Source organism: Canis lupus, chromosome 20, assembly GCF_011100685.1.
Source record: "Canis lupus familiaris isolate Mischka breed German Shepherd chromosome 20, alternate assembly UU_Cfam_GSD_1.0, whole genome shotgun sequence".
NCBI lineage: Eukaryota > Metazoa > Chordata > Mammalia > Carnivora > Canidae > Canis > Canis lupus.
The window spans coordinates 3,878,591-3,903,531 of NC_049241.1; the positions used below are offsets into that span (position 1 = coordinate 3,878,591).

The window sequence follows — 24,941 nt, forward strand, 5'->3', positions numbered from 1 at the left end:
CTCAACTGCGGGGATGACACGGTCCTTAACGTTTTAGCTTACATTTGGCAGAGTTCCCCCTCCCTACCCGGCCTGCGCTGTGGGGATGACACGGAGTTCTCCCCGGCTCCCCATCACAGGTCGGACCAGAGTGAACCCATTCAAGAGACAGGAGGCTCAAGGGTCTTGGCTGAGGTCATACAGGGGTCACAGGCAGCCAGCCTGTGCGCTCGCTGAGGAAGAGGATGAACCTAGATGGGCCCAAAGCGGGGAGGCGGGGCTGGGGACCCTCTGCCCAAGGGCCTGGGCGGCAGTCGGGGTGCCAGGGGGCCGGGGTGTGCGTGGGCGCTCCCAGGGTAGGAAGCCCGCGGGATGGAGAGGCCTGACCTCCGGTCCCGTCACACCGCCCGCCCCGGGCACGCTGAGGGCCAGGCTGGCCGAGGCGGCGGGGATGTGGAAGGGAGTTTCGCGTCGGGGCGGGGCACGAGGGGTGCCGGGCGGACAGACGGACGCGGCGCTCGGCTCGCCCGAGGCGGGGGGCGCGGGCGGGCGGCGGTCCCAGGGCGGCGGGGCTCGGCCCCTCCCGGCGGCGCAGACCCCGCCCCGGAGGCGGAGGCAGGGGAGGGGCGCGGGCGGGCTGGGGCCGCCTCCGCCCTCCGCGCCCCGCCCCGCCCCGCCCCGCCCCGCGCCGCGCACAGCGGGGCTCGCGGCTCTCGACGCGCGACGGCCGGGCGGACGGACGGACTGACGGGCGGACAGCGGCCGGACCCCCGAGCGCCCCGGTGAGTGCGCGCCCACCCTCGCCGCGCGGGCCCCCTCCCCTCCGCTCCCCCCCGGGCCGCCGGCCCCGCGCTCGGCCTCGGGGGCCCCGGACGCCCCGACGGTGCGGCGGCCCCGCGATGCGCGCCCCGGGCCGCGAGGTGCCCACACCCGCCCCTCCGCGGGCGCGCCCGGCCGGCCCTGGCCCCATTGCACGGATGTGCGCACTGAGGCGGGCCTGGGGGCGGGGGGCCTCGGGGTCCGCGGGCAGCCCCCCGCCCCCGCCCCCGCCCCCCGCAGCCTTGCCGCTCGCCTGCCCCGCGCCCCCCCCGCCCGCCCCCGTCCGGCTGCCCTGGGCTCCTTCGGTCGGTCAGCACCCCCACCGTCCAGCTCGCACCCTCAGTTCCCCGCTCCCGTCACACTGCCCCCCCCAAGCCAAGAAAAGTTCCTGCACCCGCGGCCTGGGCGCACCCACCGTCCTGTCACCACGTCCCCCCAGTCGCAGAGTCCTATGCTCACAGCCCCCGCCCCCGCCCCCGCTCTCGTACACATGCTGGGGCTTCTCACACTCGTCTCCCACACGCGTCCCTTTGCACACACGTGCCTCACACGGGCGCCTCCTAGACAGGCACGCCTCTCACTCAAGCAGTTATGTCTCACTTACACCCGTGTGTGTCTCTGACACGCGTGCCTGTGCCACACATGTGTCTATCGCACATGCATATCTATCTCACATGTGTCACACACGTGTCTCTTGCATAGCTGGAGTAACAAACAGTGCCTCACACACTGAATCTTGCACATGGAGTCCCATAGACCAGCTTGGTAGTCGCGGGCGGCTGCCCTGACACTCCACCTCTGTGGGCATAGCCGTCCCCGCTAGCCTGAGTGTGCGGGAGCCCCAGTAGGCCTGGGGGGATCTCACTTGGCTTAGGCTCTCTTGCCGCGGGAACTGGGAGGCTGTGGGAGCACGGGGAGGGGCCAGCAGCCTCCCCACTCCTCATCACCCCTGCGTGCCCTCCCCTTCCCCCACCCTGCTATCCCAAGCAGCTCTTTCTTTACTGTTAGGAGATGACTGCACTTGGACTCAGCCAAAGCTGGTATGAGCCAGCAGGTGTCACTATGAGAGGCCAGAAAAAGAAAAAAAAGATCTGGGTGCTGGTCATCAGCAGAGCCCCTTGAATGAGGGGACTGGTTAGGCCCCTCCCAGAGCCAGCCCCACTGCAAGTATTTGTAGCTGAATGATGGGACTCTGAGCCTCACCTTCCTCACATGCAAATGAGGGTGAAGATTCCCACCAGGAGGAGGGAGGGACCTGTAATTGTTGCTTCCTCAGCTTCCACCCTTCCCTCCTGCACCCAGAGCTGTGAGAAGGAGGAAGGGGGCAGGAGATGGGTGAAATCAAAGAATCTTACTCTGTGCAAACCTGCCAGCCCTGGTTTTGACTGGCTCTGTATGTTTTGTTTGGCTCTTACCGTGTTGTTATTATCTTTAAATGTTTAATTAACTGCCAGCATTTACAAATTGTCCGGTTTCACCTAAGAGTTCGGATTTCCATCTTTACCTGCAAAATCACAAGGTCTGGCAGCTTCAGGGTCCCCTGTCCCCCTGTGCTGCCCCTGGGGGTTGGGATGGGAGCATCCTGTGGCCAAAGTCCCCACCAGGCTTGCTTGTACATTCTCAGCTCCTACCTGGCCTACACAGGCCTCTGTGTTGGCCATGCCTGCTGTATAAACTGGGCTATTTTTACTGCATTGCCCACCCCAAAGGGGCCTATGCTAGTCCCCTCAGCCATGGCTGGGAAAGCCTTGAGTGAGCCTCATACCTCTTTGGAGCACTGAGGGGCACGCCAGGGGCCTGGGCCACAGTGCATCTTTGTGATGATGGTAGGCACTTTCTGCTGGGCTGTGGGGGACAGTGGACTGGGATCCCCCATGAGAAGAAGGCAGTGATTGAAGAGCCAGACCTTGACCATTACATTTCTTCCCAGATCCTGTCGATGATTCTGCAAGGTCACATTCTTACCTTATTTGATGGATGGGGAAACTGAGGCTCAGAAAGAGTTTTCTAGCAAGGGAATGGTAGAGCTAGAATTTCAACCTCGATTTTTCTGACCCTAAAGCCAAGCTCTTTGCCCTTCTCTCAATGAATCCATGGGAAGAGGGACTTGGTCTCATTGATCCTGGGCAAATTCCCTGAGCCAGGTCCCCCACGTGACACAGTAGGTGCTTAATAAATGCTTGTGGAATGACCAGGGAAGCAAAACTGCAGTCTCTGCAGGGGTTAGGGTAGAGCTAGGATTCAGGACCTAAAGGGAAGAAGATTTCTTGCAGCCTAAATGACCACTCAGATTCCAGATTCCTTTTTTTGTTTTTAAAGATTTTAATTTATTTTTAAGTAATCTCAACACTCAATATGAAGCTCAAACTCACAACCCTGAGTTTAAGCGTTGCATGCTCCACCAGCTGAGCCAGCCATTAAAAGGTACCCCCTAGGTTCCTTTTCATGAGCCTGAAAGCTCAACACAGTTTTCTGCCGTAGTCTTGACAGTCATATTCACTGTGAGCCTGTGACCACGGGGGGAAAGACCGCTGAGTCTCAAGTCTACATGATCTCAGGTGCATCACAGCACGGCCTGTTGGACACCAGATTTCACGTTGGCCTTGCATTTGTGGGCCCTGAGTGTAAGCATTTTCCCCATAAGCCCCTGGTCCACATTGGTGGACAAGATGCCTACCGGGGAGAGACTCAGGTGGAGGACAGGCTCCCAGCTCCCATTCCCTTGGGTGGCCTCTTGATGGATAGCACAGGGTGGGGCTGTTGCTGCGTTATTTTAAGTTCCAGCTTCCATGACCCTGTGCTCTTTCTTGTGAGCACACATATGTGGCTGATATAAGTGGTGAAGTGCCCTCCCACCCCTGTGATGTGCAGCCTCCTGGATGTTTGTTGACTGACTGAATGAGGACCAGGGCTTCCAGAGTGACTGGGGATGGTGGGCAGCAGCCCTGATTGCTTCCTTGTACTTCCTGGAGGTTTTTGTTTCTGTTGGGGAAGAAGGTACAGGGCTGTGCAAGGTGGTGCAGAGGGCCGGTCCCTCCCTTCCCTGGGCTTCACTCTTCCCTTCTGTAGAGTGGCTATTGTGATCTTGAGCTTTCCAGCGCTCATGGTCCTGAAGTGGGGAGGAGAGGATGGACTCATGCGGTGTCCAGGAGGCAGTTGAGTAGCCCCGCTCCCAGGCTGCCTGAACTCTGAGGGGCCTCCCCCAGCCAAAGGCCTTGGCCTGGGATGCAGTTCCAGCTTGTGACAGGACTCTGGGTGCTGGGAAACTTTGCTCCCATGTACTTTCTATTCTAGTTAGAGGGGTGAGGTGGGGTGGGGTGATTCGGGTGGTAAAGAGATGAACTGAATTGATTTCAGATGCTATGAAGGCGTTTAAATCAGCAAGGTAACCAAATCCAGGGAGGCAAGGAGGGCCCTCGGCGGGAGAGGATTTCTGAGCTGAGACCAGAGTGCCAAGGGAGAATGCCAAGCAGGAGGCACAGCTAGTGCAAAGGGCCTGAGGTGGGACCCTGCTAGGTGTGCATGCGGGATGGAAAAGGAGGAGGCTGGGTGAGTCACGGAGGGGAGGTAGCAAAGGAGGAGGTACGCAGGGAGTCTGAAAGCTACTGAAAAGTTTTGACGGAATGAGCAATGAGATTGGATTTCTGTTTTAAGACACCCTCTGGAGTAAGATCAGATCAGGAGGCTGTGCTAGGGCACAGTCCTCACCCTTGAGAAGCTACAGGCAGATGGAAGAAGAAGGTCTATGGGCAGACGTTTGAAACTCAGGGTGACAGATGCCGGCACAGCCTCACCATGGAATATTATGCAGCTGTAAAAAACGGAGGCTGCTCTCCGTGGAAAGGTCTTTCAGGATCTGTTAAGAGAAGAAAACAAGGTGCCAGATGCCTTGTAAAACTTATGCCGCCTCTTGGGTCAAGTAAGAAACACAGCTTCACGTTGGCTTGTGCGTGCAGAAAGAAACAAAGCCTGGGAAGAAGCAGGAGGAACAGGGGCCAGTGGTTACCTGTGGTCACCTGGGGGTGGCTTGGGGTGGCAGACAGGGGTCAAGGGTGTAAGGCTGAGATGACATTTCCCACTTTGTGCCTTTTAAAATATTTTCTGCTGCTTGATCCGTGCGACGGTATTGCCTGTTCAAAACATTACATTACCAAGCGTTTGGGCAGTTGGTGGGGGACTGTTCGTTTGTGAGTTTTAAGTGGAAGTGTTTAAGGATAGTTTTTAAATCCCCTGCGGTACTGATCTGGTGGTTGAACAGACGTCTTCCTGGCGTGGGACACAAAAGTTTCCACTGTGATTAAATTAGATGGTAACAAAGTCACTTTTTGCAAAGTCTTGGCAAATGGACAAAAGAAAAGAAAAAACCCACCCTTTCTTTCTCTCCCCATTTCTTACCCCCTTTTCCTGTGGGTGTGTTTCCTTCTGGTGATTTGACTGCTGGCGCTTCCTGGCGTGGGCACCGTAGCACTTACCATCCCATTCCGGGACCATTTCCCCAGTCAGCCCTGCTGGCTGGTGGGGAGACTGGTGACAGGTCCAGAGCCGGGGGCAGCCGGGGCAGCCAAGTCCCCACCTTGGCATCCTACAGGATTCAGATTCCCAGCTCTGCCACTCCCAGGCTGTGCTCCCATCAGGCCAGTAACTTACCCCACTGAGCCTCAGTTTCTTTGTCCGTAAAATGGGTGTCCCAGCTCTGTTAGGGTTAATGGAAGGAGGAAATGAGATCGCTCATTCTTTCATTCAACAGGTATTTATTGAGCATCCGCTGGGTAGTGGACACTGTTCTGAGTGCTGGGCATAAGACAATGACCAAGACAACATCCTCTGCCCCCCACAGAGCCTGCTTTTTGGCGGGAAGCACAGATAGGAAACCTGTGGGTGCTCGCTGCGGTGTCCTGTGCTGGCTGTGTGTGCAGAGAAGAGATGGCAACGCTGGCCTGGGACTGGGAGTTAGGTGGGGATGTTTTAGGTAGAGCATCAGAGGTGTCAGTGGAGCAGACACCCGGGTGGAGTAGGCATGTCCAGCCAGAGATCACAGCACATACAAATGACCTCGAGGAGCTGGAAGTCAGGACCCCTGCGAGCAAGGAGGTCCACTGGAGGGTGAGCCAAGGCCAGGGGCCACGGGAGGGCTTTCATTTTTATTCTGGGTGTGATACAGATTCCATTCAGGGAGGGACCAGCTCTGATTGAGATTTTAAAGTCCCCCCACCCATGAGCTGCTGGGGCCTAGCACTTGGCCTTATGGGGCAGTGGGGAGTAGTGGAGTTGTGGCCTTTCTCTGGGAGGGTTAGGAACCATGGCTAAGCATTGCTGGGAACAGCCAGGGAGAGGCTCATGGGGTCACAGTTCCTGGCCAGTGGCTCCCTGGACATCCATGCCAGGGATGTGTGCCCATGGTTTTGGGGTGCTCACAGTAGCCTCTGGTGTGGGAATGGCCTGTTGTCCCTCCCGTGCCAACTTGCGGGCCCCAGAGATGCACACAGGCAGTTCTGACATGCTTCAGCCAGGGCTGTCCTGAAGGAGAGCGCAGAGGTCCTGACAGCCAGGTAAGCATCTAGCTGAGTCTGGCGGTGGTCAGGGAGGGCTTCCTGGAGAAGATGATACAGGCACTGTGATGTGAAGGTAAAAAGTGAGGTAGACACCAGAACAGGAGAAAACCCAGTTTCTCTTGGAGAGGTGGGTTGGAGGAGAGGCAGGAGGTAAGGGTTGTGCTGGCAGACTGAACCCTAACAACGGAGCACCTCAAATCCTGGTCCGTGAACTGGAGATGGGCAGTCTTGGGGCATTTCTTAGAAGAGGAGGGACATGACCAGATGCTTAGAGGGTCCCTTGGGCAGTCCAGCCGTGAAGGTGGGACTGGAGGGGACAGGATGGTAGGTGGGAGGCCTGAGAGGGTGACACAGGTCAGGATACTGAGGCCCAGAGAGAGGCGTGCCTGCCTGCAGTCTCATGGCAAGTGAGGAAGAAGAACTGGAACGGGAGCCAGGTCTGTCCACGTCCAGGTCCTGCTCCGGATGGGCTGCCCCTTGATCACGGGCACCACTGGCACACACGCACACACTGCTAATTCACCTCCCCCGGTCTGGTCCCTTCCCGGGGCCCCTCTCAGGTCAAGCCATGCGTCATTTTACACCATTGTCCTCACAGTTATTGGAATTTGGAAGCATTGCAAAAATGCCTCGGTCTTCTCATATATGGAGATTGTTGCAGAGAAAGTACTGGTTTGGGGGAAGGTTATTTCCTTCCTTGAGGGTGGGGAGCCCAGCTTTTCTGGGGGTGGGGGATGCTGTATTGTAGGCCACCCGGGTCACAGCACTGGTGAGGAAGCCGTGCTGCCTGCCCGTCCGGGGCTGGGAGACAGCCTGGCTCAGAATGTGGGGGGCAGGGAGCACCCATGTCCTGGGGAGTGGGATGGCCGCCTCTGGCCCCTGGAGGCCTTTTTGCCTTCAGGAGACCCTGACCTGCTAGGGCTTCAATCTTTCAATTTCCTCATTGCAAAGTGGGGACAGCCCTTCTGGCTGTGCTGTTGTTTGATGGCCAGGAGTGGCCTGAAATGTGGGAAGAGGGCCTGACCTGTGGAGTGCCAGTAGGGTGAGGAGCCACCCAGGCCGGGAAGGCATGGGGGTGCTGGCATGCTTGCCTGGCCCGAGCTCGAGTCCTGTGTCCCAGCCTCAGCTTTACTAAGGATGTAAAATGGGCCTGCTGGTAGTGGCCTGCCCGGAAGGGTTGGTGTGCAGACTTGAGGAAAAAGCCCCAACACAGCTTTTGGCAGGTACTTCACTAATACATGCTAGCTAGGTTCTTTGAGCATCAGGACCCCACACTCCTGTCCTCCTTCTCTGTTCTCCTCATCATTGAGAAGATGGCCTTGTGGTCAGGACACACCAGTTTGGGTTTTTTTTTTTTTTTATTTTAAAGATTATATTTATTTATTCGTGAGAGATACAGAGAGAGAGGCAGAGACACAGGCAGAGGGAGACACAGGCTCCGTGTGGGGAGCCCAATGTGGGACTCGATCCCAGGACCCTGGGATCACAGCCTGAGCCAAAGGCAGACACTGGACCACTGAGCCACCCAGGTGCCCTGGGTTCTTGATAAGCCTCCCAGGGTTCCTTCCTCAGCCTGGGTCTCCCATCCCAGTCTTGAATTCCCAGCTGTGTCTTTGATCACCAAGTGAGTGTTAGGTGATTCAGAAAATTCTGTTCTTCTCAATGACTCCTCACAATGAAAGCACCACATTAAAAACATTGTGGTAGAGAACTCTCAGGACCCCGGGAGAACACCTCCCCAGCCCCCAATGAGTCTGGGGCCTGTAGGCCGAGTCACAGGGAGCCAGGGAAGGGTTCTGAGCAGGAGAGTGCAGCCTGCTGGGGAATGCGTGGGACAGGCTGACTGGGACAGGACCTCTGGGGGTCAGGGCCAGCTCGGGATCAGAGTATGGGTGGTCTCGACATGCCAATCCCTTGAAGGCACAACCACACTGTACCCTCCTTGCCCCCCCAACACCCACAGGCATGTGTGCACACACAAGCGCACCCCTCCCCCCCAGGGCCACAGCTCTTCCCTGTGGTTTCTGTGTCAGCCCCCTGGGCCTCGGGAGCTGAGAGATTAGCTGTCCTCGTGGTGGTTTGGTGCTGGTTGGGCATCTCAGCGTCCTTTATCTATTCCCCTGGCATGTCCTCAGAGCAGAATAGTTCAAGTGTTGTCCAGCCATGGGCACCTCAGAGTCTCTGACTGCTGTTCTCAGATCATGGGGCTGAGGAAGGCAGGCCCCTTAGGGGCCTCGTGTCCTTTCTTTGGGGAAAAAAGCCAGTGGTATTGGCTTCCTCTCCTGATACATGATGATCAGTGCAACACTATCACATTTTCTGCTGTATCTTCCGACCTCTGGTGGCTTTACATTATACACAGTATATATATATTTTTTAAATCCCTTCCCTGTTTTACTTATATTTATTTCAAAGGAGACCTCTCGTCACAGCTGTAGGCAAAAATCAGACTTGCCCCAAATCAGCAATAGCCAGGAAAATAAAGATTAACAGCAGCCACGCAGGGCTTTGAACCCTTGTACTTCTGTTCCCTGCCTCAGCCTCGAGCCGTGGGACCTGCCCTTTCTTTGTTACAAAAAAAGGGTGGCAAGTGGCAGGCAGATGTGCAGGGCACGCCAGCGGTCCACAGAGAGTTCTCTGTGATCCTGATTGGTGGAAAGAGATTAGGTGGGGGATAATTACTCTCCATGGCCTCTGTCATATACGCTTTGTTCCTGAGATCTGAGCTCATCCTGCATGGTCCTCTCTAGCCCTTGGACAGACGCCTCTGGCAGGCCATCCCACACCTCCCATCTCCTGGGGACCCCACTGGCATGTTTCCTGCTGGGCAGGGCTGTGATGGGAGGCTGCTGCCCCTCCAGCAGGGATGTCTTCTTGGAGACCCAAGTCCCTGGTTCTCAGGCCAGGGGTTGGGGGCATTCTCTGAGGTGTCCAGTGGCCTGGGGTCCATGCCAGGGGGTTGTGGGTGGGGGGTGTAGGGCCAGGGCTCCAGTGCTGAGGGAAGAGGTTGATGGTAGCTTGCGAGGTGAGGCTGGGCCCAGTCTTTGAATGACGTGGGCAATCTAGGCCTGGCTCGGTGGGCTAGATTCCATCTGTAAGCTATGAAGTGCAGTGAGCAGAGGTCATTAATGATAGGTCTCATGGGTGATACTGATAACACTCATGCTCATGGCTGGTCAGGCCCTTAATTAGCCGCATGCCCCAGCGAGAGGAACAGTTTGCCCTAGTGCTCCTCTGCCCTCACCCCCCGTAACTTGTTTTCTTGAACCGAGTGGCTGACCTTACACCCTGACGAGTGAGAGAGACTCATTTAAGGGAGTGCTGGCCATGGGAAGGAAATGGTGACGTCAGTTGCCTGTCCCTGCAATGCCCCACTGTGATCCCAAGGCAGGATGTGCCTGAGCCAGGTATGCTCCTGAGGCATGGCAGTGGCTTCCTGTGCAGAGGGTAGGAGCATGACCCCTCCTTGGCTCCAGACCTCAGGGGTCTCACTGGGATGGTAGGGCCTCAGCATGCGGCATGGTAGCCCAGACATGCCCTGGACTGTGTCTCACACCATGGTTCCCCACCGCCCCCCGCACCCTGCTCCTCACTTCAGATGGGGCCTGTGTACCGTGCAGTGGGAGGTTTCACCTTCACGTGGGCTTCACTTGAGGCTGCTCAGGAGAAGCAGAGGCTCCAGTGCATCATCAGGGAAGACCTGGACCCGCTGGCCCCAGAGAAAGCTACAGCTAGGGTCTCTGATGCCGCCAAGCCTGCCTTACACCCCATCTTCTTCTTTTTTTTTTTTTAATGATAGTCACACACACAGAGAGAGAGAGAGAGGCAGAGACACAGGCAGAGGGAGAAGCAGGCTCCATGCACCGGGAGCCCGACGTGGGATTCGATCCCAGGTCTCCAAGATCGTGCCCTGGGCCAAAGGCAGGCGCCAAACCGCTGCGCCACCCAGGGATCCCCCCCATCTTCATTTAGTCTCTGCTTTTCTCTACAAGCCTGGTTGATGTTCTCAGAATGATTTAAATGTGCCTGCCCTCAGCTTAGAGGCCTCCTGGCTCCCAGTCTCTTCTACTAGAGATGCTTTGTATGCTCTTTTAGTTCCAGTTCAGAATCCCGGGGAAGAGCTCTGATTGGCCCAGCTTGGGTGACACGTCCATCCTGGGCCAATGGGCTGTGGCCAGTGGCGGCAGCGGGGTTGTGATAGTGACATGGCTCTGTGGGCTGTCTCCATCCGGTCCCTGAGAATGGGCCCTGTGTGAAGCAGACTAACCCTGCAGGAGGTGCCTGCTGCAGAGTTCGACTCTATTAACTCCAGAGACAAACATTCTTGGAGTCAAGTCAGCAACAGACACGCGGTTGCTCATCTTACTTTCTCATCACAAGTGTTAGGATTATTTTGATCACAGGTGAGAATAATTTCAGCAAAAAAGTCATGTAACAAAAAAGTACAGGGTACAGTTGCAGGCTTGGCTATATCCAGGGGCTCTAGAGATGACCCCAGGACTGTGTCTCCATTCTCCGTGTTGCATTATCCTCAGACAGCCTCTGCCACGTGGCTCACTCCTATAAGCTCAGAAGCTTCAGCATGGGCCCATGTGACAGTCACTGTGGATGAGAGATGGCCATCCTGTGGTCCATGTAGCCTGGGAGGGGGTGGCTCCCCAGAGGGAGATTGGGGTTTTCTTGCTGGGAGAAGGGGTTGGAGGTCTCCAGAGCATCACTGGGTTGTTCTATCTAACCAAGTAGCTGTTTCTTCCCCTGTTCCTATGTCACATGGTGGACCCATCCCAAAGGGAGTATGAGGATGTTCCAGAATGTGTAACAACGGCTCTTCAACATCTGGGGTAGTTCATAGTTTAATAGGGAGTTGAGAGAAGGGGTGGGGACTGTAGGGTCTTGACCTCTAGCCTGACCACACTTAGCCCAAGTGGTGAGGACGCGGGCTGAGTCTGTTATTCTCGGAGGGTTTGGTCTCACCCTCGTGTTTTGTGTCTCTCTTGTCTGTGAACCCTGTGTGGATGCAGACACTCCGTGTACAGATTGCAGGGAGGTCAAAGAAGGCAGCTTTGAACTCCAAGGGAAGGTTTTTCAGAGGAGGGGATATTGAGCTGGGCCTTGAGGGATGAGTAGGAGTTTGCTAAGGGGAAGGAGGATGGGCCTGGCAGAGAGAATCAAGGAAAGGGCAGAGTTGAGGAGCCATGGAAGATTTAAGAGTAGCTGGGACAGTCCTTTTTAAAAATGTTGAACAAGGATTCAGTGCCTGTTGTCTGCCAGGAGTGACACTGGGGTCCCTGCATTGTCCCCCCGGGTGCTCCTGGGTGTTGTGGAGAGGCTGCTTTGGCTGGGCACGTGGGACACACTTTCTCGGAGGGTCACGTCTGCAGTACCCAGCAGCCTGGGGAGCTTGGCCCTGCGTGCTGCCTGTCTCTGCTCTGGGCCCTGGGGGGCTCCTGATGGTTATGCCACAGCTGGGGCCAGACCCCCTACTTGCTGCACACTGGGCCACCCTGCTGGCAGCCCTGAGAAATTCCTGAATTTCAGGGCCATGCAAATAAATAGGGGCACCAGTGCAGCAAAGCCCGAGGACATAGCAGGGTTTCCGTGGCTGGCGCCTCCTTCCACGTGCCACTGTGGTCAAGGGAGCCCAGGGCTGCTGCAGGCCAGCCCTGTCCGCTCGTCTCTGTCATCCGCCTCTGGTCTGTCCCTGTCTTGTCTGTCTGCTTGGCTTCTGGTTTCTGCTTCTCTGTCTGCCTTCCTGTCTTGTCTCTTTCTGCCTGTCCCCTTCCACTCCACCCTCGCCCCTTGTGGAGTCATGAGGCTAGAAAGGTGACATGTGAGAAGAGGCTCCTGTGCACCTGTGGTTACAGTGTGGGGCTCCCAGTGTAGGCGGTGACTCGCCAGGTGACCTCATGCAAGTTTCTGACAATCTCGAAGGCCCTGCTGGGATGAGTTTGTGAGTGACACTCACATTTATAACTCATCCCATGTTCTGTGTCAGGCCTGTGCTGGGGCCACACACACTAATTAATTCCTCCACCCCCCCTCCCCCACTTTGAGTGCCGGCAGTGGCCCAGACCCAGGTCAGGGCTGAGCAGGAGGGCAGGGTCCCTGCCTCGGATCACAGTCCAGCTGGGGACATAAGCAGACAGACACATCAGTGTAAGATGGTCCCTGCCAGTCCTGGCCCCTGAAGGCCATCCTATCTGGCTAGCCAGGCGATGGGATCTCCTCAGTGTGGCTGATTGCAGAATGAGCCCGTCCTGGGCACTGACCGTGCCCCGAGTGGGGTGACATCAGCAGGGCTGTCCACACTGAGGCTGGAGAAGTGGTGCAGGACTGGATGGGCTCTGTTGGAGCTCTGAACAAGGTGGGGCCAGGGACATGGTGGGGAGCAGGAGGCAGGTCATGGGGGCGCTGAGGAGACAGCTTGGTCTGGGCCGAGGGGGAGGGACACAGGTGGAGAGAGAGGGATGGTCAGGAGCCTGGGGGAGCAGTGGCTGGGGCTGGAGAAGGGGGTGGGACTCACCACAGGAGGATGGCCCAGCACGTGTGTGTGTGTGTGTGTGTGTGTGTGTGTGTGTGCACAGGTTTGTGTGTTCGTACGCATACACAGTCACATGCACATTCATACCTCCTCATGCAGTCGTACACACTTAAATTTGCACACACAGCCACTCCATTACACTTACAGTTCACATCCTCATGAATGAGTTCACCCTCCTTCACACGAGTGTGTGCACAGACTCACTCATACACCCAAACTCCAGTTCACACGAGCGCTTTCTCACCTCACGTATATGCAGCTCTTGTGGAAGGGACCCTTGGTCCTTAGGCTTCCCTTGAAAGCACCTCTTATATCAAAGGAAGGAAAAAAGCAAGAGAATGTCTGCCAGAGCCTAGAGATAGGGTGAGAGCCGGGTCCAGGACCCTCTCAGGGGACTCCTAGGAGCTCCCTGGAGCAGCTCAGTCTCTGCTGGGTTTCTCAGCACAGAAGGAACCCCGGGCTCAACTCTAGAAGGTGGGATTAGAGGCTGCGCCAAGATTTGGGAGGCTCTGGAGGACTCCCAAAAATTTATCTTACTCTGGCCTACTACGGTCCCTAAAATCCCACCTTCCCTGTTCCTTCGGGTGGGGGGGCATTAAATCCCCCCAAGGCCAGTTTATTTTCTGGGACAGGAGAGGGGTGAATCCATTTCCATAGGAGCCTGGCAGGTGATCCTCTTTACCAGGAGGAGCAGTAAAGAGCTTTTAATCACAGAATGTCAAATTTTACTGATGCTTTCCCCCCAGCATCTAGTGAGATGACCTTATAGCATTTTTCTTTTGGTGAATTGCATTGATTTTAAAATATTGAACTACCCTTGCATTCCTGAGGTAATGCTGTTTGGGCACAGCATATTATCTCTGTAATGTGCTGCTGGATTCCATTGCATGGTATTTTATGTAGGACTTGGCAGCTAGATTCATAAGTGAAACTGGCCTGTACTTCTCTCTGCTGATAGTACCCATGTCTGCTTTTGGTGTGAGGATTTTCCTCATCTTACAAAATGGGGGGAAGATGCCTCCTTTTGTTTTTCTAGAGCCTGGAAACATTTTTTTAATAGGATGGAAATTATTGTCACCTCTGACTGTACCGTGTCTTGGGCTAGCCTCTTGCAGATGGTTCTTTATTTCATCCCACAGCATCTTGTGAGGAGAGCATGGTGCTTCTCTCTTTTTTTTTTTTTTTTGAAGATTTTATTTATTTATTCATAAGAGACAGAGAGAGAGAGAGAGAGAGAGAGAGAGAGGCAGAGACACAGGCAGAGGGAGAAGCAGGCTCCATGCAGGGAGCCCAACACGGTACTGGATCCCGGGACTCCAGGACCATGCCCTGGGCCCAAGGCAGTGCTAAACTGCTGAGCCACCCAGGGATACCCGAGCATGGTGCTTCTCATTTAACAGATGGGGAAAATGAGGCTCAGAAGGCCAGTCTCTGGCCTGTGGTCAAACAGTGGGAGTCAGCTCAGCTGGGCTGAGAATGTAGGCCACTGTGACTCTAGGGCCATACTTCCAAGCTATTCAACATGGCCAAGAATTGTCTGAGATGCTGGCCTATAGGAGAGCCTTTGGCTTATTCTAGAGTTTTTCACGGGGTCTGGGAAGAGTGCTGATTGAGCATCAGGAGAACTTTCCTAGCTCTATCTGCCCATCTGCTGCTCACCTACCTATGTACCTGCCTACCATTCATGCATCCACTTGTCCACTGATCCATTGCCTGCATAGTCATTGAGCTGCCTCTCAGCCATTCATTCCTACACTGATACACCCACCCATTAACCCACCGTCCCATCCATCCTCCATCTCCTCACCCATCTATCCACCCGTCTGCCCATCCATAAGACATTTATTTATCCACATGCTGGGTTACTCATTCATCCATAGACCCATTTTCCCATCCATCTGCCATCTGCTCATCCACCCATTTATCTATGTTCACCATCTGTCTATTCCCCCATCCATCTCTTCATCAGCTATCCATCTACATACTGGTTTACTTATCCATCCACTGACCCACCTCTTCCTCCATCCATCTGCTTCCTCCTGCCTGCTCATCAATCATCCATCCATCCATCCATCCATCCATCCATCCACTTGTCCATCTACCTACCCTTGGGGCTTAGCCTTAGAGCAGGAGCTAGGATTTGGGTCTTCGGAAATTCAGAAGGGAGAACACCATGGTTTGGGATAGCAATATGAGCAAAGAAGAGGGGTTCAGAGTCTTCCAGTTTATCAGGAGTTGGGTGGATGGAAGGCAGCAGAGGGAGATGGGTCTGGGAAGATAGATGGGGGCTAGATGGTGATGGACTTCGAATGCCACTCTTAGGAGTTTTCACTATGTCCCTGGGCCAGGGGTCTTCAACTAGGGGTCTGTGAATGAGCTCCAGGGAGTCCATGGGACCCTTAAAATGATCTACAACAGCTTTTGGAGTATGCTCATGTATCTGTAAGACTCTCAGTTGCAAGTGACAGAAAAGCTGGTCCAGGTTAGCTTAACACACTGGGTTCATATCACTGTAAAATTCAGTTTTTCAATTAGGCGCAGCTGGATCCAGGTGCTCAGCAGCTATCACTGTTTCTGTTTTTCCACCTCTTGGGCTTTTCTTGTTTTTGAGTTGGCTCTAGCCTCAGACAGTCTCCACCTGAGAACAGGATGGCTCGAGGGATCCTTGACATGATATCATTTCATGTCTAACATACTGGAGAGAGAGAGAGGCCGTTTGCCCAAAACCTTACTTGAATTGGGTTTCTTGAGCTCACATTAGCCTGCTGTCCAAGTCTGAATTTGGCATTGTTGTGACAGGAATAGGAAACAGTGATAGTGAGAGGCAGTGGGGTGGTGTGGACCCCAGAATGAAGCCCGCGTGCTGCTCTTAGAAGGCGGGTAAATATACAATGGAATGGTTTCTGCTACCAGATTTTGCTTGCATTTTCCCTTTTTTTGGTGTGTGTGTGGGTGGGTGGGTGGTTGTTGCCCATAGCTTTTCCTGGATTCTCGAAGGGCCCAGAGGTGACAGGGAACCATTCAGGGTTTTGAGCGGGGGTGAGAGGAGATGAGCCAAAAAGCCTCCTGCGGGTGGGCCCAGGGCAGGCTGGCTGGAAGATGCCTGGATCTGTCACAGAGGGAGGGAGAGGTCAGGGGTATGACGCGGCCGGTCTGTCTGGGGCCGGGCGTGGTAGAGGGCGCTGGACACCAGGTGGGGAGAGCAGTGAGCTCAGCGTGGCCATGGGCAGGCCCGTGTCTCATTGCTCCTCCCTGGGAGCATTTCTTCCTTCCAGAGTTGTGACTTGTGGGGAAGGAATATAGCAGCTCCCTCCTGGGGCCAAAAGCAATATTTTCTTTTCTTGAAGGTTGATTGTAAGTCATGGACATTCATCTTTGTGATTTTTCACCTGCTTATGCTGGTAATGAGATTAATGATTATGTATACAGGGTCAGCTCTCACCCAGGCTTTGAGGAGCTTTTTATTCATTTCTTTTTTTTTTTTCCTTTCTTTTTAGGGAGGAGAGAGCAGGGAGGGGAATATACCCTGGCTGCTCTACTTGAAGGATGATTTTTCAGTGTTTTCATGAGCTCACCCCTTTGGCGATCCCCAGGGGCCAGTGAGCCTTTGAGGACACAAGGCTCTCAGCCCCTCTCTGTGTCCCACCTGGGGTCCCGATGTTCGTCAGTACTTTGCACCAGGGGTTGGCTGAAAGACCCTGTGTCCCCCAGCCCCTCCCCTCTCCTCAGGGGTCTCAGGCCACCCACCTATGCCTTCAGCCCTGCCCGCCCCCCAGCACGAGGACCCACACCCCACCTCTCCAACACGCCCCTGGCCCTGTAACCTGTCTCCTCACCGGCCAGCCTTGTCTCCTTGCAAACGATGCCAGCGATTATGAAGACTTTTGCCCACGAGGAAATGAAGGAAAATAAGACTTTAAAGACGGAAGCCAAACATGATTACTTACTTTCGGTGATTTGTGACTATTGTTCACATCCTTCCTGTCCTTCTCATTTCTTCTGCCAACACCCTCTCTAGTTCTTGTTTTCTTTCCTTGGACTACTAAAATTGGCTCTTTTTTTTTTTTTCTGTTCTTTAAAAAATCTCTTTTATTGTATAAAAGCATACATATGGGATCCCTGGGTGGCGCAGCGGTTTAGCGCCTGCCTTTGGCCCAGGGCGCGATCCTGGAGACCCGAGATCGAATCCCACGTCAGGCTCCCGGTGCATGGAGCCTGCTTCTCCCACTGCCTGTGTCTCTGCCTCTCTCTCTCATTCTGTGATGACTATCATAAATAAATTAAAAAAAATAAAAATAAAAAAATAAAAGCATACATATAAAAAAAGTACATGAAAGTCAGCATACCCTCAAGTGACCACTGCCTGGGTACATCAGGAGGACAGCCCCCACACCCAGGAGTTCCCATGGTCCCTCCCTGTCTTCCTCTGCCCACCAGGTGCCCATCACCAGACTTCTGGGGTGGACAGTCCAGCTTGGCTTTTAGTTTTGTCTCCTATGTTTGTATTCCCCATATGATGTTTCAGTTTTCGGACTTTATGAAAACTTCCTTGGACTCCTTGAAAGGATGTCTATAGTTCCTTCTTTTTCTCTTTCTTTTTCTTTTTAGAGAGAGAGAAAGAGAGAGAGAGAGAGAGAGAGCGTGTGCATGGCGGGGGAGGAGCAGACATAGAGGAAGAGAGAGAGTCTCAAGCAGGCAACGCAAGGCCTGAGCCCAGGACCCTGTGATTGTGACCTGGACCGAAATCAAGAAATCAAGAATTGAATGCTTAACTGACTGAGCCACCCAGGCACCCCTGTAGTTGTTTCTTGAATTCCCAGTGTGCTGGACCTGGTGTGGGCCCCCACCCCACTGTTGGAATGGTGTCTGCTAAATGTTCTGGATGCTTTCTCTTGTTCTCTAGGGGCACTGACCATGGGGAACTGATGGAACTCCTCTTTGGAGCTTCTCTCTTTCCTTGATTTTCATACCCCTTCCTCCATCTTTTCTCCTCTTGCTGCTCACTTCACCACATCCTGCTCTCTTCTTTGTTCCCTGCATACCAGCCACAATGTGTCAAGCTGGTTCCTACCCCTGGGCCTTTGCACATGCTTTTACTGCTGCCTGAGATATCAATCCCCAGATCTTTGCATAGCCACTACATTTTTTGCCAGGCAAGTCTCAGCTGAAATGTCATCTCTTGCATGTGGTTGCTGTCCTGACCACTTTTTTTTTTTTTAAGATTTATTTATCTGAGGGGAGAGAGAGAGAGAGAGAGAGAGAGCGCGCACATGCATAGGTGGGAGGGGCAGAGGGAGAAGGAAGAGAGAATCTCAAGCAGACTCTCACTGAGCATGAAGCCTGACGTGGAACTTGATCCCAGGACCCCAAGATCTCATCCTGAGCTGAAACCAAAAGTTGGATGCTTAACCAACTGTGCTACCCAGGCACCCCTGCTGTGACCACTCATGATGCCTATAGTATCTTCTTATTCATTTGTTCCTTGTCTCTTCCCTCCACTAATGTTGGCCCCATTTGGGAGCTTTGTTGGTTTTGCTCAACTGTCACATCCCAGTCCCTGTAATAGGAGGTGGCGGGTAGCAGCCGTGTGATGAATAATCTACGAGGTAAAGGACTCTGGCTATATTCCCTTAGCAAGACAGACCTGGGTTCAAATCCCCATGCCACTTTTTACTGGTGATATGACTGTGGGCAGATCATTTACCCTTCCTAGGCCTGAGTTTCCCTACCTGTAGAGTGTGCTAACCCTGAGTTCAGTGTTTGGCACTGAGGAAGTGATAGTTGAGTATGGATAGTATGAACCTAACCAACAGCTAAAACCCCTGCTGACATTCTGTGCCAAGTACAAGTTTATTTTTCCCGATGAACTAGATGACTTCCTCTGATCCGACAAGGAGCACTGGGTCATCCTCTAATTTCCCTTCTGGCTTTGGCTGCCAGGAAGCTTACTAGCAGGGGGAGTGTCTGGAGCAGCCCTGGTTTCCTGTGGGGCCTTCAGTGTGCTTCCTTCTTTCCTCTCCTCTCTGAGCTCTTTCATTATTCACTTTTGGCTCCACAGTGCATGTGTTTCTACTTTTTATTGTAGCAAAATACACATAACAGAAAGTGGACTGGGCAGCCCCGATGGCTCAGCAGTTTAGCGCCGCCTTCAGCCCAGGGCATGATCCCGGAGACCCGGGATCAAGTCCCACGTCAGTCTCCCTGCATAGAGCCTGCTTCTCCCTCTGCCTGTGTCTCTGCCTTTCTCTCTCTCTAATAAATAAATAAAATCTTAAAAAAAATCAGAAAGTGGACCATCTTAGCCATTTTGAAGCATTGTAGTTTGGTGGCATCAAGTCCATTCACACTGTTGTGCCACCACCCCCACCGTCCATCTCTGGGACATTTTCATCTTCTCAAATGGAAACTCTGTCCCCATGAAACACTAACTCCCCATCACCCCAACCCTAGCCCTTGGCCCCCACCGTCCTACATTCTGTCTCGATGAACTTGATGACTCCAGGGACCTCATAAAGGTGGGATCTACAGTATTGGTCCTATGGTGCCTGCCTTATTTCACTTAATACAATGTCTGCAGTGTTCGTCCGTGTTGTAGCCAGTGTCAGAACCTCCTTCCTTCTTAAGGCTGGATAATATTACATTCTAGGTATAGACCATGTTTTATTTAAATACTCATCTGTTGATGGACCCTTGGGTTGCCTCTGCCTTTTGGTTATCGTGAATAGTGCTGCAATGAGCATGGGTATGCAAATACTATTTTTAGTACATACTTTCTTACTTTCTGAGCCTGGGGTGATCTCAGACTAAATTATAAATTAAAGGTAGATAGGGCGGCTGGGTGACTCAGTGGGTTAGACATCTGCCTTCAGCTCAGGTCATGGTCCTGGGGTCCTGGGATCGAGCCCTGCATTGGGCTCCCTGCTCAGCAGGGAGTCTGCTTCTCCCTCTGCCTCTTCCCCCTGGCTTGTGCACTCTCTCTCAAACAAATAAAATATAAAAAAATAAGTTAAAGATATATTTGGGGACACTTACTAGGACTACACTGTTTTATCTGCTCCTGCCCTGTGTGGGGGGGATGTGCACGTGTGTGAGAGACACTGTAGCCACCTGGTCCCCCTCACCTGGAGGTGCACTCATCCCCTGTGCTCCAGGTGTCAGCTGCTAATGGGTCCCACCTGTATCCTTCTGCAGGTGCTTACCCATGGCCAGCAGGCATTGCCTCCCACTACGTGCCTGGGAAGTGATCCTTCCCTCTTCACCCCACTGTGTCCTTCGCCAGTGACTGACTCAGATCCGTGAGTGGGACAAGCCCTGGGGTGCCAGTCACACTGCAGTGCTCCCCAGGAATCAGACTAGTGCCAGACTCTAACCAACACCACATCTTTGCCCAGTTTTGTCTCCTGTGCCCCTTTCCCTTCTTCCAGGAGTTGTCGGCCAATAAGTCATGTGTATGAGAACCCATGCCAGATTCCTCCTCTGAGGTCTAAGACAGCATGTAGCTCCTGCATTCCCTCCTGCACTGTGTATGTTGTATGACTGTGGGATGTGGTTGGAATCTGATAGGATTGACATACTGTGGCCTACTAGGGCCACCTGGGTAGTAGCGGGTACCTTGCAAAGGGGGCAAAATCCCCCTGTCTGCCACTTAGAGAAGAGGTGGGTCCAACCCCAGGAGACCAGGATATTCAGGAGGCGACCCTAGGCAGGATGGAGCAGGAACTCCTCTGGGCCTCCCTCCTTTGGGTATAGATAAGAGAAGCCCAAGGCCCAAGGGAGTCCAGGGGGATAGTGAACTGGGAACCCACTGATGCCAATGGGGAGTGAGTGTGGACTTGCCATGGACCAGAGAAGCCCTGCCAGCAGGTCCTACCTTCTAGTTTTCCTGGAGAAGTTGGGGGGGGGGGGCATCTAACTTCGGTGCAAAGTATTCAGATTTTAAATGTTATAACACTAAATTAATTATAAATTAATGACATTGAAATGTTATAATATTTGCAACTATTTTCAAATGTGGACCGTGAGGCTGGCTTGTGACCACCCTCTGGTTGGACTTGGGGGGCAGCAGGGAGCTGTTTGGGGCAGGCATCTGAGAGGAGCAGGGCCAGGTGGTCCTGATGACTCACATGGTTGTAACTAGTGTGTCTGCAAGTGTCCTGTATGTTTATTTCTCTTCTGTCATCCCCCGCTGCTTGGAAGTCCCAGTGTTTTGATATAGCTGTCTCTTGTTTAAAAGAGAGATCCCCTGCAAATATTTAGAAAGTGTTGAAGCCATGCCAGCACCAACCTGAGCTTTTCTTCTTGTCTGGGGTTGTCAGGTGAAAATGCAGTATGCCCAGTTAAATTGGGATCTCAGATAAGCAATGAATAAGCACACCCCCAGTATTATACAGGACATACTTAAGCTAAACATTTGCGCATTGCTTATCTGAAGCTCCCCGATAACTGCATGTCTTGTGTTTTTATTTGCTAGCTTTGGCAAGCCTGTTCATGTCAGGATCAGAAGGATCAGAGGCCCAGGGAAGGGAAGCATTTCCTTATCTTGTGATTTGACGCTATGTGAGACCAGACCCCACTTTCGATAACAGCACCGCGATGAATCAGTATCTCCCAGGGCCATGGGGGAGGGGGGCGCCAGCATGGCCTTGGCAGCCCAGAGAGTTCTCATCTGGGCCCGCTGTAGATGGGAGCTGTGCGAGGTGGTGCCAGCTTACTGCAGAGATTTGTGTTTGAGTTTTGGGGCAGCAGTCGCGAGGGTAGCAGAGAGGGGAGCTTGCAGCCAGAGTGAGGGAGGGTGGATGAGGGTGGAGCAGCACCCCAAGGTACCTCTGACTCTGCTATGCCAGAGACCTCCCTCCCCCCATGCCCTGGGGTGGGGGACAGAGGGAGAGTAGGCGTGTCTCCACGCTGTGCTCAGACACCTGTCTCAGGGGATGCTCCCTGGGAAGAGACCCTTTCTAAGTATGCACCCACCCCTACTTGTGAGAACCTGACCCTGGGCTACAGCAGAGTCCTTGCTGCCCCCTCTCCCCGCCCAGCAGGTGTCTAATCCACAGAGACCAAAGCTGTGGCAGCCTGGACCATGACCTCCACCCACCGCTGGTCCTGCCTGGAGCCCTCTCCGGGACCTCCAGCTCTGGGAGTCAAAGACCCACCCCACCGAGCTGGGTGCACTTCCACATGTGAGTGTCGGTGGCTTCCTGGCCTTCAGCCCCACCTACACACTGACCGTAGCCCTTCATTGTGGAGAGTGGCAGACTGAAACCGAGACGACCAGAAGGGACACCAGACACCCATCACCTAGATTTTGCAGTTGTGAACATTTGGCCATTTTGCTTTTGACTGCTCTCCACACTGACATATGTTAGGGCATATTATAGGCATGATGGCTCAAGAAAAGATTAGTAAAGAAGGAGAAAGTATTAATTTTGAAAGCATACCAGCTTTGGCAGCCGTCACACCTCACAGAAAGATCGGCTGGTCCCTGGTCCGTCCTTGGAACCCCACAGATAGCCGAGATGGCTTTCTCATCTGGTTAGTTCACACCCAGGGCTGATCAGGATTCCCACACGAATTGGGCTGTTCTGTCTCAGGTCTGTTTGGATCTAGAGCAGCCTTGTCCTTTGCCTGCTCTTCTCATGTGCTGAAGGGGCAGGGGACATTTGTCCTGCGGAATCTCCCATCTCCAGATCATCTGTGTTTAATTGCTTAGATCCCAGTGGTTCTGGTTACCTGTTGCCTCATGACCAACTACCCTGATCCTTGGCAGCTGAGAGCAACAGCATTCATATAACTTGCTCAGACATTTAGGCAGGTCTTGGCTCCTCCTTTTGGCATCAGCTGGGGATGTCTGTGGTGTTCACCTGGCATCTGGGCTGATGGGGGCCTTCAGAATGGACCCATATACCCCAGTGCTGTATGCAGGAGGCATGGATGTTGGGCTCATGTGGTCTCACCAGCAGGGTGGTCACACGTCTTCCCTGGTGGCTCTGTGCTCTCAGAGACCCGGGTGAAAGCCACCCGGCCTCATCCAGGCGCCTCAGTATCCCCACTGCCACTCCCCTATGGGGGCAGTTGAAGTTCTGAGTCTCACTGGTTACCCGTGTCCCCAGGCCCATCCCTCAGCCAATTGCAGTGAAGGAGGGGATGAGCTTTGTGGGTTGGCTAGGTGTGGTCATGTGGCCATGCCCCAGCGTGGAGCTGGGTGCAGGGCCCCCCTACCTGAACCCTCCCCGAGGCTGGTGGGGTTCCTGCTTGTAGAGGGGCCCACTTAGGACGTGGGATTCTTCTTGGTTTTCTAGCTAGACCTCAGGCGCTAATAGTTGAGTTAATTACAGTTCTCAACTAATAACACACCATTATCTTGGTCTCTGCAGGGTCCTGCTTTTATTTTATTGGTCGGTTTATTCCCATTATCTTTGCTCCCCACACCATTCCATTTTCCCACTATGGCTACATCCAGTTCTGCTCAGTGCATATCTGTTTGCCTGTGTTTTGCAACTGGTGTATTTTACCTTGGATGTGTGTATTTTTACTCCACATGAACGACCTTGGGCTAGCTTGTTCTGTTTCTTACCTGTTCCACTTGGTGCTCTATTTTTAAGGTCCAACCTTGTTGCTCTCTGCACAGCAAATCACCGACATAGTGTTCGGTGGGGTCCTTACAGGAAAGTGTCTGTCAGGGTCCCAGCAAGAAATGGAGTGTGTATGTGTGGGGGGGGGCTTCCAGGGTTTCCCAGAGGAGTGGTTAATGGAGAGACCTAGAACAGAGGTGTGGGCAGGGTTGGGGGAACTCTAGTGGGTGGGGAGTCCTTAGCGCCCTGGGCCTGCAGGGGCAGGGGAAAAGGCAGCTCTCCGAACCCAGCAGGGTCACCCAACTGGAGTTGTGGCCTTGGGCAGAGCAGTGGGCAGCCACCACCAGACCCCTGCCCTGAGGGAAGGCGGGGAGGGAGATGGGGAATAGGTACCCCAGCCTCTCTTGCCCATCCTCTGTGCTGTCAGTGGCTGCCATGGAGGAGTGCAGGAGCCTCCTGGACACGGGCTGGAGAGCTCAGCCTCCCAGGTGGAGGCAGGGTGAAGGAGGGAGGGGAGTGACTCCAGGGACAGGTAACAGCACAGTGGTCTGCGCCCTGCTGTGTGTCCCCCACCTACCAGCCGACGAATACCGGGTGTCTACTGTGGGCATGTGGACCTGCTGCAGATTTCTTTGGAGAGCTCACTGGACATACTTGTGGACCTAACTGCATATCCAGGCCTCTCCAGGGTGTCCATCCCACTGGTCACTTAGGCCAGCTGGCCTTGTAATAGTCACAGTCTTGTTATTCTGAATATGCATCCATTAGCTCGGTCTGCCAGGGTGGTGGGTATAGGGCAGGACCTGTGCGGGTTTGACCTTGCATTTCCCCTGTCCCTGAGGAGTTCCCACCTTGGGAGTGCATGGCCCAGTCTGCAGGCATTGGGCAGCCTGGCTGGAGGCCCTTTGTTTGTGACCATGGTCTGGCTGCTGGGGCTCCCCCCTGCAGGGAGGTCAGGCTCCCTTGCTCTGCCCCTCCCCTTGTGGCTCCTCTTTTTAGATTGGAAAGGGGGGTTGTCTGCAGAAGCCAGACATTAAGGGGGCCACTTGCTGTGGGGGCCGTGGGAAACAGCAGCTGGAGTCTCCAGGAGGGATGTGTTTGCATCTGAGAACCAGTGCTGTAGAGATTGTGCCCTCCTGTGTTTCACCTGTGTGTCTCCAGCCCTGCTTGCTTATCTCCAAGGACAGGGAGCTCATCCCTTCCCCCTAGCAGCCTGGTCTAATGCTTGACCTGGAGAAAGCTTTTCCCATGCGGAACTGGGATCCACCCCCATGCCCCCCACCCTTCATACACACCTGAGGGTCCTGACCTTCCCAGAGCAGCTTGTGGAGATGTACCAGGGCTCTCTGAGGCTTCTCTTCTCTAGTTGAGGCACCCTAAGGGGCCCAGGCCCCCTCCCCATTGGGCCACCTCCTCTGAACACATCTCCGTGGGTCTTAGCTGTCTCGCAGGGGGTCACACAACCTTCAGACAGCGCAG

At 54.1% G+C, this 24,941-nt stretch overlaps 1 protein-coding gene across 4 annotated transcripts in view; it reads left to right on the forward strand.

Moving 5' to 3' along the window:
* The window catches only part of FBLN2 (fibulin 2), a 97,900-nt gene that overhangs the window by 10,883 nt on the left and 62,076 nt on the right, over positions 1-24,941 (forward strand). For 3 of the 4 annotated variants that reach the window (XM_038565527.1, XM_038565529.1, XM_038565530.1), the window contains exon 1: positions 671-761. The exons of the other annotated variant lie outside the window; for it this stretch is intronic. The gene's annotated coding sequence lies outside the window, so the exon portion shown is untranslated. Of the gene's footprint in view, positions 1-670; positions 762-24,941 lie in introns of those variants that run through there. 4 annotated transcript variants of the gene reach the window in all.